The sequence below is a fragment of the Helianthus annuus genome, chromosome 10, assembly GCF_002127325.2.
Source record: "Helianthus annuus cultivar XRQ/B chromosome 10, HanXRQr2.0-SUNRISE, whole genome shotgun sequence".
Lineage (NCBI taxonomy): Eukaryota > Viridiplantae > Streptophyta > Magnoliopsida > Asterales > Asteraceae > Helianthus > Helianthus annuus.
This window is the reverse complement of record NC_035442.2, coordinates 133971976-133987711: the sequence shown is the minus strand read 5'-3', so window position 1 is coordinate 133987711 and position 15736 is coordinate 133971976.

Below are 15736 nucleotides of genomic sequence, written 5' to 3'. Positions count from 1 at the left end.
GGGCGCTTCATGCATGTCGAATGGAGGAAACCCAATCGGTATCATCTTATGTTCTCAAGATGAAAAGCCACAATGATCGCCTCGAACGGCTAAATTGTCCCGTCTCCAAAGAGTTGGCTACGGATTTGATCCTCAACTCTTTAACAAAGAAATTTGAAAGCTTTGTTATGAATTACAACATGAATGGATGGGACAAGAGCATTGGTGAGCTTCATGCAATGCTCAAAACGGCCGAAGCAAGTATGGGCAAAAAGGCTTTACCCGTCCTTGCGATCAATGAGGGAGGCAACAAGAAGAGGCCCCACCCCGATTCTAAAGCAACCTATGCTAAAAGAAAGGGACACGTCAAGGGAAAGGGAAAAGGAAAAGCTAAAGCAGAACCCGCCAAACCAAAAGAAAAGAAGCAAAAGGTTGCTACGAATGACCCATGTTTTGAATGTGGTGAGATAGGACATTGGAAGAGAAATTGTCCGACCTATCTCAAAGAGTTTAAAAACAAGAGGGATGCAGGGCAAACCTCAGGTACTATCTTTATGATACATGTTGAGCTTAATGTTATTTCTTCTAACACATGGGTACTAGATACCGGATGTGGAACTCATATTTGCAATTCGTTGCAGGGGTTCAAAAGAAATAAACATTACAAGAAGGGGGACACTAGTCTCTTCATGGGCAACGGAGCAAAGGTTGATGTCGAAGCTCAAGGAGACTACGTTTTAAAGCTTCCAAGTGGTTTGGAAGTTATTTTGAAGAATGTTTTGTATGCTCCTAGTTTGACTAGGAACATAATTTCAGTTTCCCTTTTAAAACAATCTGGTTTCAATTTCGAATTTGTTAACTATGACATTTATGTTTCTAAGAATGATGTGTTTTATTTTAAAGCTATGTCTTTAAATGGTATTTACGAATTAGATCATGATAACGCATCATATGATAACTCAATGTACCAAGTAACCAACAAGAAACTCAAAATGGATTTGAGTGATTCCTACCTTTGGCATTGTCGCCTTGGACATATAAGCAAGAATCGCATGCATACACTTCAGAAAAATGGTCTTTTGAATACAAATGAAGATAATTCATTTGATGTATACGAGTCTTGTTTACAAGGCAAAATGACCAAGACGCCCTTTAGTGGAACATTTGAAAGGGCTAAGGACTTATTAGGTATCATACATTCAGATGTATGTGGTCCTTTTAAGCCAATGACTAGGAATGGTGAAAGATACTTCATTACCTTTACCGACGACTATAGTCGTTATGGTTATGTGTATTTACTAAAACACAATGATGAAGCATTTGAAATGTTCAAAGAGTTCAAAAGTGAAGTAGAAAATCAACTCAAGAAAACAATCAAAGTCCTTCGCACCGATAGAGGAGGTGAATACCTTAGTGTTGCTTTTCAAGATCATCTTAGGAGTTGTGGGATTATCTCACAACTTACTCCACCTGGAACACCACAACACAATGGTGTATCTGAAAGGAGAAATCGAACTCTATTAGATATGGTTCGATCTATGATGGCTAGAAGCACATTGCCTCTATCATTTTGGGGTTACGCTTTGCTCTCCGCAGTCCGTATATTAAATATGGCCCCAACCAAGAAAGTGGAAAAGACACCTTTTGAAATATGGCACGGAAACCCTCCATCATTATCATTCTTAAGGGTTTGGGGTTGTGAAGCTTATGTTAAGCAATACACTCCAAATAAATTGGAAGTCCGATCTACTAAGTGTATCTTTGTAGGTTATCCTAAAGATGATATAGGATACTATTTCTACGACCCAACTGAGCAAAAGGTATTTGTTGCTCGAAAGGGTAAGTTCTTAGAAGCTAAGTTCCTTATGGAAGGAACCAGCGATAGAACAGTGGAACTTGAGGAGGATCAAGAACCACAAGACGATACACGTTTGGTTGATACTAGCACTCAACAAGAGGTTGTTGAAAACGATCAAGAGGTTGATCGAAATACACAAAATGTTCGCAAATCTGGTAGAGTTAGCAATCCACCTGAAAGATATGGATTTTTCATGGATGGATGCTACGTGGTAGATTCAGATGAACCAACCACATACCTTGATGCAATGTCAAAATCCGATTGCGACAAATGGCTCGAAGCCATGAACATAGAGATGCAATCCATGTATGACAACCAAGTTTGGGAATTGGTTGTGCCACCACTTAACTCTAAAGTAGTTGGAAGTAAGTGGGTTTTCAAGAAGAAAACTGATATGCATGGTAACTTGGATACTTACAAAGCAAGACTTGTAGCAAAAGGTTTCACTCAAACTCAAGGGATTGATTATGATGAGACCTTCTCGCCTGTGGCGATGCTAAAGTCAATCAGGATATTATTTGCCATAGCCGCATATTATGACTATGAGATCTGGCAATTGGATGTCAAAACGGCATTTCTTAATGGATATCTTGATGAAGATGTCTATATGGTTCAGCCTGAAGGTTTTGTCGATCCAAAACATCCTGACAAAGTATGCAAGTTAAAGAAATCAATCTATGGATTGAAACAAGCATCTAGAAGTTGGAATCACCGTTTTGATGAAGAAATTAAGAATTTTGGATTCATCAAGAACGGCGATGAAGCTTGTGTGTATAAGAAGGCTAGTGGGAGCATCATCACTTTCTTAGTACTGTATGTCGATGACATTCTACTATTTGGGAATGACATTCCAACCATGGAAGGTGTAAAAGCTTGGCTTGGAAGTTGTTTTTCCATTAAGGATCTTGGTGAAGTAGCCTACATTCTGGGAATAAAGGTCTATAGGGATAGATCAAGGCGCTTGATAGGTTTAAACCAAAGTGCATACATTGACAAAATCTTGAATAGGTTCCAAATGGAGAACTCTAAGAGAGGTTTTGTACCTATTCAAAAGGGGACAATTCTGAATACATCTCAATGTCCAAGCTCAAAGGATGAGCAAGAGAAAATGAAAAGAATCCCATATGCGTCAGCTATAGGATCCATCATGTATGCAATGATATGCACCAGACCGGACGTCTCATGCGCCTTGAGCATGACAAGTAGATACCAACAAAATCCAGGTAGCAGTCATTGGATGGCTGTTAAAAGCATATTGAAATATCTTAGGAGGACTAAGGATATGTTCCTAATATATGGATCTGGTGAGGAGGAACTCGTTGTAAAGGGTTACACGGACGCGAGTTTCCAAACCGATCGAAGTGATTCTCGATCGCAATCGGGGTATGTCTTCATTTTAAATGGAGGAGCAGTCTCCTGGAAGAGCTCAAAACAAGACGTGGTAGCATTGTCCACTACAGAATCAGAATACATCGCCGCTTCATTGGCAGCCCAGGAAGCTGCATGGCTGAAGAAATTTATAGCCGACCTAGGGGTGGTCCCTACCATTCAAGATCCCCTAGAGATCTTTTGTGATAACGAGGGTGCGATTGCTCAAATCAAGGAACCTCGTGCGCACCAAAAGACTAGACATATCGAGCGGAGATTCAACTACATAAGGGATGAAGTTGAAAAAGGAAAGAAATGTATCCGCCAAGTTCACACCGATCAAAACATTGCGGATCCACTCACGAAGCTCCTTGACAGAGGAAAACATGAAGGTCACACATGTTCCTTAGGACTTCGATATTCTAGTGATTGGATTTGATCAAATTTTGTATTTGGACATTGAAACAATTGTTATTTTAACTCATTTATGGTATTTTGAGTTACGTTTCATATTAGCATGTTTAAATCCGTGAATAACTTAATTATTCTAAATGTCCGTAGTCAATCATAATTGTAGGAACAAATATGAATGTAAGACTATTATGAACTTGGATTGGTGGATATTCATTTAGAATGAATATAGAGCAAAGTGTTGCTGCCAAAGTTCATAGATATTTGTGGGATACAAATATTGGACTGACTCGCTCTCGAATATTACAGCATGGAATCATTTGTGATTGATCATAAGTAAATTTTGAGTTAAGGCGAATATCATAGTATCCTCTGACCTGAGATACATATTGGGTCTTGATATTCACCAAATATTATGCCTTGACTTATTTCTTCGCTGTCAGTAATATGACAGTACATAAGGCTGAGCTCAGGTGTGGTACAAGGTGGTTGTGAGAGACGTATGTAGTCAAGAAGGGATTTGTTCCTCTTATTCATTGAGAGTAAGATGTCTAAGGCCTGATAAAGTTAAATCAACAGAGAGTGATCACTCTATGTCTCTGGATTTAACATGACATCTGTAACGAAAGGATAAATGATAGATTCACCTAAATCATATTCAAGTAAGGGACTTGAAAGGGATGATGTTATTGAATGGCAAATATAGTCATACGTATTGGGGGTAGTAAACCGTAGTTAGGCGTCATTTACTGCTTGCATCAATCTTCTATGTATCTTGTGCAAGTGGGAGATTGTTGGACTCTGTATGCCCAAGACACATATTAAATTGATGTGGCTAGTACGTTATGATCCAAGTCGAGTCATACCCAATAACAAGCTAGACAAACACTTATATTATTTATTTGTGATATGATCAAACAAATAAATATTAACACTTACAATATTTAGAAATTGGTTTTCTAAATAATTACACTTGAGAAACTAATAAATTATATGGATAATTTATTTTGAGAGAATATTTTATTTTGTTATTTAATGGGTTAAATAACATTATAAAAGATTACATAAAGTCTTGCAAACATATGGTGTAATATTTTATACAAGTTATAAAATAAACAAGACTTAAAATTGTTAAAAGAAAATTTATTTTTTTTAAAACACCCTCCAAAAATCAGCCATCATATGGTCTTCCCAAGAATTTGTGGTCCAATCACAATTCATGCTTTTGCATGTGTTAGAGAGGATTTGATTGGATGGTCTTTCCAAGACCATTTTGGTCCAATTATCTTTCATGCATTTGCATGTGTAAGAAGGCATGTGATTGGGTGGATTGGAGGTGATCATCTCTCATACCTTTATAACCATTTTTAGTTCACAAAAATGGTGGAAGACTTGTGTTATTTTGCTCTCAAAATCGGCCATAGAAGGGTTCCAAGGAGCTCTTTCGGTTTCGTTTCAAGTGTTAAATCCTAGCTATTTCGTGGTGTTTTGTTGGAAGCTTGGGGTATACAAGCTTGAGGTCTTCTACTCTTGAAGACAAGCATTCTTGAAGCATCATCCGTTTCATTCTCATTACTCCAAGAAGGTAGTTTTTCTAAACACCCTATGGTTATGTTTGATAGTATGCATCTTCATATATGGATCCGGGTTTTGGGATTTTGCATATAAATGGTTTTATATCTTATAAAAGTAACATGTTTTAAACATTATTTCCGATGCGTTTTTATTTCATATGGATGAAATTGCTTTGATAAACATGTTAAAATCCCAACAATTCTTCGTTGTCTTCGTCGGTTTCGAACCCAGGAATCGTTGAAATATGCTTCACCAAATCAGATCGAAGGTTGTGATGTATATCCCTTGACTTGATCAAAAATTCATTTGACGCTTTATCTTCGTCTGTTACGTTACCTGGTTGGGGGTCATCGTCATCATAGTAGGTAACGACCGCTCTACCTTCATCCTCCAAAATCATGTTGTGAAGAATGATACATGCGTACATCACGTTTCCAATCTGATCCTTGTCCCATAGTCGACAAGGCATTGCCAATATTCGCCACCTTTTCTTCAAAACACCGAATGCTCGCTCGACGTCTTTACGTGTGGCTATTTGGACCCTGTTAAACTTTAATCTCTTTGGATCTATGGTACCGTGTCTTGTGAACGATTTTATGAAAACCCCCCACTCTGGGTAAATCCCATCAACTAGGTAGTACCCATACACGTACTCAACCCCGTTTACAAAGAAAGTTCCTTTGGGTCCTATACCATTTACCCGATCATTGAAAAGGGACGAGTGGTTTATGATGATAATATCATTATGTGAACCTGTCATACCGAAGAACGCATGCCATATCCAAAGATCTTGGGACGCAACCGCTTCAAGCATGATGGCTGGCATCCTGTGAAATCCACTCGTGTGAGCGCCTTGCCATGCGGTAGGACAAAGTTCCCAAGGCCATTTCATAAAATCTAAACTATCTAGCATCCCGGGTAGCCCATGATAATCTGCGTGATGTTCCAATATTTGTTGCATGTCACTGAATGAGGGCTTTCTCAAATATCTTTACTATAAAGTTCTAGAATACACGAACAAAAGTTGTGAAGACTTTCTCTAGCTACACGTGCAGACATTTTTAAATAGTCATCTATAATGTCCGAACTATTGTCGTACGCTAACTGCCTAAGTGCGGCCGTGACCTTTTGCCACGTACTAAATCCTAATTGCCCGGTTACATCCGGTTTTTGTTGGAAATAAACATACTTCTCCTCAAGATCTCTAGATATCCTTAAAAATAAGTTTCTACTCATACGAAAACGACGCCTAAACATTTTTTCATCATACTTAGGTTCCGCTGAGAAGTAATCGCTTACCAACAAATTGTTAGTGGTGTGCCGTTCACGAGAGATGTACCTTCTCCTCCGTTTATGTTGCGTAGTCTCTTCCTCGTCGTCTTCGTCTTCCACGATAGCTTTCACCACCGCCGCGATCGTTTGTAGAAATATTTCCGCACCATCGTCAGATGACGATGACGATACACTTGAACTTGAAGAACTCATGGCAAGATTGTGTTTTATGTGTTTGATATTGTGTGAGAAAAATGTTAAATATTGTAAGGTATTTATAAAGGAAAAAAAATTAAAATGCCCCCAACGGCTCGTTTGATTTGGCCATTGAGAGCCCGCCATGTCACCTTGCTAGACCCGCCCCACGCCCGACTTAAAACTCCCGCCCTTTGGGCCACGTCCCAACCCAAGCCCACCCGGGGTGCTGGCTTGGGCGTTTTCAGCCAACCCACGCCCCAACCCAAGCCCCATACCCCACAGTCTAAGTAGTTTTTCTTGAATTTCATTTATTACTATCTTTAAGTAATTAATTATTCATAAAACTATCATTCTTTACATTTTTTTTTTGCCTACACACATAAAAAGCTACCCTACACCTTTAGAAATTTATCCTACAAATATTTAAATTTATATTACACAACTCGTAATTTACCTTACACACCTAATAAGTTGTCCTACATTCTAAATTATTTTAATTTTATTTTTTGAAAAATATATATTTTGAAAATAAGTTACAAATTTAATGTAGTTGCCTATTAAAAAGTAAGACTAGAAATTAATGATTTATATAAGTTTACAAATACACCCTTAGGAGAAGAATCCGTTAGGAACCACCCTTTATTGCGAGAACCGCGAGAACCAATGTGAACACAACCAAAAATACCTAAAAAATCTAAAAAAACACCCAAAAAAAATTTTTAACTATTTTTTTTTTTGGAAAAATCGTTATATTTCGTCAATAATAAAAAAAAAATTCAAGTAACAGTATCCATGCACATGTGCATGTGCATATGTATCATTTCTTTGACAAATTGCGTAATTCATTACAAATAGTAGACAATTGCACTTTCATTTACACTACCATATGTAATACACTACTTTTTACATTACCAATATTAGAAATGCACATGTGCATCTATATGTATCAACATTAAATAAGGTGTTTTGGTACACTACTTTGAATACACTTTTCCTTTCATCTATCATACCATTCATAATACACTACCATTACCTCCTACCATCCATAATACAATACTGTTCCTGCAGAAAGTATGTTTTTCCTAGAAAGTCTAGGAAGCAATAAGAACGCGACATGTGGCATTGAAGGATTTTAACTAAAAGGGCAATTGTGTAATTTGAATATTATTTTAATTATGGATTATTTTATTAGGATAACTAACTAACTAGAAAATTATGGAAACTAATTATTCCATTTAAATCAAATTGATAGTTTCAATTTAAATCGTACAAGACGCTGTGTTTCTTGACAATGTGTTTTAACAGCAAGCAGATTTCTTGACGCTGTGTTTTAACAGTAAGCAGATTTCTTGACGCTGTGTTTTAACAGCAAACAGATTGCTGGAGGATTCTTGACACTGTGTTTTAACAGCAAGCAGATTGCTGGAGGATTCTTGACACTGTGTTTTAACAGCAAGCAGATTTCTTGACAATGTGTTTTAACAGCAAGCAGATTTCTTGACGCTGTGTTTTAACAGCAAGCAGATTTCTTGACGCTGTGTTTTAACAGCAAGCAGATTGTTGGAGGATTCTTGACACTGTGTTTTAACAGCAAGCAGATTGCTGGAGGATTCTTGACATTGTGTTTTAACAGCAAGCAGATTTCTTGACATTGTGTTTTAACAGCAAGCAGATTTCCTTGACACTGTGTTTTAACAGCAAGCAGATTTCTTGACGTTGTGTTTTAACAGCAAGGCCCTGTCACATGATCCTTGGAAAACACATGTACCACATACCTACACTCAAAAATGTAGATAAACCAAAATCAAATACATGTTTTTTTAATGTGTAAACTAATTTAATATGAAAAAAGTGGTGTATGAAAATAACTTACGTCTCCTTCATCTAGCTGTAAATGTGCTCTCAAATGTTTCCCAGAATTAACAGTCTTTCGGTTAATATTAGGACAGCCAGTTTGAATATCTTGCGTAGATAGTGTTCTTCTTTGGTTCGGTTAGGGAGAGAGAGGGAGAGAGAGAGAAAGAGAGAAAGATGGGAAATCCCATGATTTTAGGGATTGGTTATTGATATGGCAGTTTCTTGACTGATTTAAAACACTTCCAACTTCCAAAATACCCTCACTATATTAAAAGTCTCTAATTATATAACTCAGATATTACCAAAATGCCATCCATTTGATCTAAGCCATTAAAAACACCAATCGTAGGGCCCAGATCGCTTCCTAGACTTTCTAGGAAAAACACACTTTCCGCAGAACTCCTACTCTACCAATATTTTCACTTTATTACATATATATCTACACCATTTATACCATCCAATCAACATATTACATCATAAAGTGACAACTATAACCAAACCATCAATCACTAGATATAACTAACCAAAAACATTGTATATGGGCCTACTTCTCCATTCAAAATCACAAACTGTTTGTACCAAAATACTTATATCATGGTTATACATAATGATGCACATGTTCATTTTGAATATTGGTAATGTAAAGAGTAGTGTATTACGGATGGTATTGTAAATTAAAGTGCAATTGTCTATTACTAATAATGTATTACGGAATTTGTCGAAATAATGATAGATATGCACATGTGCATGGATAACTGTTACTCGAAAAAAAAAGTTTTTTTTTTGTAACGAAATGTAGCGATTTTTTTTTAAATATTAAAAAAAAATGAGTGCCTTTTTTATTTTTTAGATTTTATTTTGTTTTCACATTGGTTCTCGTGGTTCTCACAATAAAGGTGGTTCTCAAATGAACCTTACCCTATACCCTTATATTAAAATTAAATGCAAATATTAAATGAAGTAAAATGAAACATTCTTATTGGTTGAAAGTTCTCCTTTTTTCTTCTTACAAAAAATTTCTTCTCATTTTAACCTCTACATATTATATAATATCTTAAATATACACAATAGTAACTGACGTGATCGGTTGTGTATACAAAAAGATGTTTATTTTTAAGCTGTTTTATGCACTAGTTCAAGTTTTAATATTTATAAAAACATGATATCATACTATCATACTAAAACTCACGTTTGGGCGAGTGCACCAAGTGTTGGTATAATATAGTGATAGTAAGATATCGAGATCATCCAAGGATACAGGGGATTTAGTATTGAGTCGTTGTTAACGTCTAGTCAAGTCCAAAAGTAAGAGTTTTGTTTTAAAAAAATTAAAAGAAAAGAAATTGCTTAAGAGGAAAATAAAAAGGGATATAAATCAATGATAAGAAAATGTGGTGTTTAGGATCAACATACCTCTTGATGCTTCGTTAACTAGCTCGGACCATGGGGTTGCAAGGGCTTGATTGTCAGACGAGGAACCATGTATGTTAATGCGTATTATTGTGTAGCTCTCTTTTAAGGACCCTCGCACACTCAACCATATCGCTTTGAGTCAGCAGGGAAACGTCACTCAAGGTCAGGTATAGTATTAACTAATTATTTAGTTTAACGAGTTTATATTACTCGTCTATGTTAGTCCATCGGTGAGTCGTCAATTCCTCTAAGGTAGTTACCTTTATATAAACTAAGTCCTTTGCACTTTGGTGTTATCTCCGCGCAATGGCAAGAGCTTACCCAACTCGAAGTCCAATCCAAAACCTTTAACAACCACTAAGAGCATCAACATGTTTTGACTCTACATAGACATAGAATACATGAACGACCCAAGTTAATGGTGTCGCAAGATTATTGGTAGGTTTTAAGGATTAGGCGGAAACCCTAATAACCCAAGTTAATGGCGACACTATTATTTCACTCATTTCAATAAACTAACTAATTAGTTAACGTCATTAACACACACACACCTTGTTCACCCATGATCCTCCTTAGTAAACAGAACATCAAGGGGGTAAATTTCCCCTAAACATAGTCAAGAATCTAGCAAAGAATGGCCATGGAACTAGATGTTACCAAACTTGAAAAAGATCATATTAATCATAAAATACTTGATTACACTAATGATTCTTAAGTTTTTACTAATGATTAAAATTATTAGAGATAATGGGGTAACAGAGAAATGTGTAGTGAAGAATAGGAGAAAAATAAGCAAGTGAAAATGGTAGAGAATGACTTCTATTTATAGGTTGGTTTCTATGTTTTCTTAAGAATCACATTGAAATTGGAGAGCAATGTTAGTGTAATAAACTAGTGCGTGTTATTGGGATTCACATGACATCCCAAAGATGCTAGGTTAAGATCTAATTTATGTATAAGCTAATATAAATGTGATGTGTTGAAATACACCGTCATTTACCCGTGTATTTTGTATTTTATTTTTATAGTTTAGAGTCATTTTTTATAATATTTAGACATATATTTTATTATTTATTATTATTACAGGTCCCGGTGCAAAAAGGAATAAAAAACGAGCTTAAACAATCAATGTACGAAGAATCGGGAAATATTAAATGAAGCTGAAAGACGAAGGGCTAAATCGCAATTAAAGAAAAGTTCTCAAAAAAAAATAGTTCACATAAGTCAAGGGGCTAAAGTGTATATCTTATGAAACTTGGAATTAATTCCATGAAAAAAATGGAATTCACGTGAATTGTAAAGTTGAAGAAAAAAAAGACAATGTTCATATTAGGAAATTAAAACAAATATTGGCTTTGGGGGCATTTGGACGTCAGGGAACTGTTTGGGTAGCCCACCAAGACTCACGATGTCAGTTTTTGGTGGATAGATCACATGGGCCATCTTGACTTTACGAACACGCTAGACGAGGCCAGAATTGGGGAGTGGATATATACTAATAAACCCTATTGTTCGAGAGAATATATAGAGGAGGGCATACGGCAGACGGGAGGATTTGGACGGTAGCAACATCAGAGGCACAAAAGGAGAGCAGGACAATTGACGGCAGAAGCATGGGCGGCTCTTAGGGTGTGCGGGGAGGACTTCCGCACAAGGCCCGTGATTTCGAGGGGCACGGGAGTTTAAAAAAAAATTTGATATATATATATATATATTGAACTCATAAATAAAATGTAGTATGAACCCTTACAAAAAAACCCAAACAGCTCTATGGTTAAGCTTCACACTTTTAAACAACAGGTTCAAAGTTCGATTCCTGCAGAAAGTTTTTTTTTAAATGTTTCCTTTCCTTGTTTCTCTCTCTCTCTCTCTCTCTTTTTTCTTAAATGCGGAAATCCAGTTAGGGTTTATATATACCATCAACTATTAGTATCCATTATATCTGTCACTCCAATTGCTTTATTTGGATAGTTGTAGTCATTTACTCATCTTTAGTTTATCATATATGTTCAAAGCTTACTCCTCCTAGTCTGTATATGTTACCCAAAATACTTTTTGAGGAAACCTTGAAAGAATCCATAACTTAGTATAGCTTTAAGATACAATCAATACAAATAGAAACAATGAAATGTAAGCATCTGTAAGAGATAGATACATTTATACGTGGATTGTGACCCGTAAAACGATGTTCATTAAGAGGAGACGATACTTCATTGGCTTGTAAATGTGGTATTTTTATTATATGACGAACCTTACCCGCCCTGAATATCAAACCGATCCAATTTTTTTTTATGTCCGGTCCTATGAAATTGGATAATCTAAAATCAGTGAACCCACTGGAAAAAAAATCATGGATCCGCCACTGCATATGGGCACATTTTTCGAGCTCGGACAGGGTACGTGAATTCTCAGAGACGCCACTGGGCAGAAGGCACGCAAGAAAGAAAAAAAGAAAAAGCTAGGAGGTCAAAGATTGAAGCTAGAGACGCTACGGGTTCGATTTTACACGCGTATTTTTATAGTTTCTTCATAGCTTTCATGTTGAACCTAGTTTTGATAAATTGTTTTGACGTGTTTTTCGTTATGTTGAACTTAGAATTTATTTGTGTTTTGTTCTTGAACATGAGTAGCTAAATATTTATGCTACCTAGGTCGTATTGATGAATATTTTGTGACTTATAACTTTCGGTTTTGGATAATATAATTTTTGGCTTATTGTTATGGTAAAATATCTATGAGTTGTTGATGATGATGCGTATGAATGCTACTAGTAATTGAATTGCATGATTGTTGCTTTGCGTTTTCTCTCCGTTTGTTACTTTAGTAGTTTCAGATCTAGGGTTACACGTGATTTTCCATAGACTTTGTGTTAGTGGTATAATCTAGAGGTTTCTTGTCTTAGATAACCCTATAAGCAACCTTGTGAGTCTTTGAAATTAGTGTTTTGCCACTCTTGAGACCGGGAGGAGATAGAGTGTCGGTTTGTCTAGTTCTTAGGTGTTGGGTAAAGGTGAGACCGGGAGGAGATCCTTACTTAGCTATCTTAGTTTTCCTAGCAAACTCGAGTTATTGTCAACAATCTTAGATTACCCCTTCATACTTTAGGGTGTGTTGTGATTAGCGAGACCGGGAGGTGAGCGAGTCATTTGGGTACCTTAGCATTCCCTAGTGAAGTGAGACCGGGAGGTGATCTGATCTAGTAACCGGTGATTTACACGTCCACTTTAGGATTGTCCGAGAGGTGTTAGTGAGACCGGGAGGTGATCTAGCAGTTTATAGGATTTTCTTGAGTTAGTCGTATTTTTAGGAACCCGGTAGCCATTCCATTATCCCATTCCGAGAGTTGTAAGTTACGGGTAGGATTCTAGACCTAGGTAGCTGTTTTCTCCTAGCATTTGAGTTTCCCTTCAGTTTGCTGAGTCTTCTGCTCTGTTTCATCTGAGTTTATTTATTTGCTTTATTTAGTATTTAGTTGAAATCATTTTCTCAAACAAACAAATTATTAGGCTAGGGCTCGATAGAGGTTTAGTATCGAGAGTCGCTAGATTGTGTCCACGGTTCGATACTCGGACTTACTTGTTTTACTACTTACGACCGGTACACTTGCCGGTAGTGTGTGGTTTACGGGTTTTTCCAATTTTAAAACTTGTTGAATTTAATTAAAACATAGTATGATTAACTTTTACGAATGACGTCATCATGCATCTCTTCATCCTTGTCATTAGTTAGGTCTGCATTTTGATGTGTTGAAATACACCGTCATTTACCCGTGTATTTTGTATTTTATTTTGATTGTTTAAGCTCGTTTTTTATTCCTTTTTGCACCGGGACCTGTAATAATAATAAATAATAAAATATATGTCTAAATATTATAAAAAATGACTCTAAACTATAAAAATAAAATACAAAATACACGGGTAAATGACGGTGTATTTCAACACATCAAAATGCAGACCTAACTAATGACAAGGATGAAGAGATGCATGATGACGTCATTCGTAAAAGTTAATCATACGGTGTAACACCTTGAAAATTTATGTCCAATAATGTATGAACACATGTCATAAGCTCTGAACGTGTGAAAGAATACTTTAGAGGGACTAATGTTGACAAACGGGGAAACTATGTGAATATAAGAGTCCAAAGTGTCAACGATGGATAATTATATTTAAAAATAGCCCTACAAGATGTTTATACCTTCAAACGAATAAATCATGGATCATACGAAGCTAAATATGAAAGATAGTGAGAAATTACAAACTACAGGGGCTAAATGTGTCAGCATGTGCAAAGTATACCTCTGAGTGACCTTTTAGCAGGCCCGAAGCTTTGTAACGGTAAAATATGCTCACTAGAATGTGTGGTAAAAATTTCATAAAGTTTCGTTATCGTATGAGAAAGTTATGATCAAATTCGTGTACGAGGGGTTAAAAGCGTCAACATTGAATTCTAAGGCCTTATGGATGATCTTAAAGTTAGTAAAGTACTTAACTAAGTTAGTAAAAGTTCTAGAGCCCTTAAAAATCAAGTTAGAGGGCTGAAATAGCAAAATTGGGACTTAAAACCACGTTACAAAGGACCAGGGACTAAAAGTGCAAAGTCTGAAACTTGTTTGGCTGGTCATAGCAGGCCAGGCGGCCCGCGTAAGAAACCCTTAAGGGTTACGCGGCCCGCGAGAACAGCCCAGTAACAGAAAAATGTGCACAGCTGCCAGTCAGGTCTGTTAACCGACTTAAATGGGTTGTTTTCTTATACCAGAGCTTTCTCCAATGGTTTTTCATGCATAGGGGCACCTAAACATCTGGTAACAATTGTAGAGTGTTGTGGCATCATCTTGTGAGATCAAAATCAATATATAAAGAGCTCTAAGTTGTAACCATTTTGTGCATTCACTTTCAAAGTTTACAACTTACTTTCTGGAGCTCTCTGGACAGCAAGCAACCTTCCTAGTGATCCCTAAGCATAATTAGGACTCTTGTAAGTGTCCTTAACCCTTCTTAATTCGTTTTAGCTTAGTTAATTAGCTAAAAGTCAAACCGTCGTAATTAAGGTTTGACTTCGAGATTAGTCAATAATTACCCAGTAAAATCTCGAATTAAAAATACCTATAAGTAGGTAATTATGTGGGTAATAAACCCTTAAAAGGGTATTTTCATATTCCCACTCTAACTATGTTAATTGTCGAGTCAAAGCTTGCTTTAAAAAGTCAACAGAATGCTTATTTCCAAATTAATGCATAATTAGCAATGTAGGATACATGCAACCTGTTTGATCATTAAAATAACTTGGTAATCAATATAAGAACATGTCCCAACATGTTCAACTCGACAATTTTCAGTTTAGACTCGGTTTGGAACCGAAAGTCGCATAGTTTGACTTCTGCTTTGACTTCCAGTTCTGACCCGTTTAAGCCAAGTTTAGGGTTGCCTTAGAGCTTCTTTTGGACCTATATACATGTTAGTATAACTCTCTGAGATTATACAACTTGGTTCATTAGATATCCTATTCACATGCATGTTTCCGTTAAATGCTTATATGTTGACCATTATGCCCAAATGACCTTAAAATATGATTTTTGAAAATGTAAAAGGGTAGACACCTTAGCTACTGATTTATAAGCTTGCACCTAAAATTTGAGATCAGTTTGAGGTATACATTAAGAGTTATGCTCATTAGCGTAATTAGAAGCTTCCTTAGTAATTAAATGGCGTAAATTGCATATAGCCTATCTAAACCCAAATTTTTATACAAAACTTTGTAACCACTGTTATAAAATAATATTTTGGGATTTTTAAAGATTTTTTA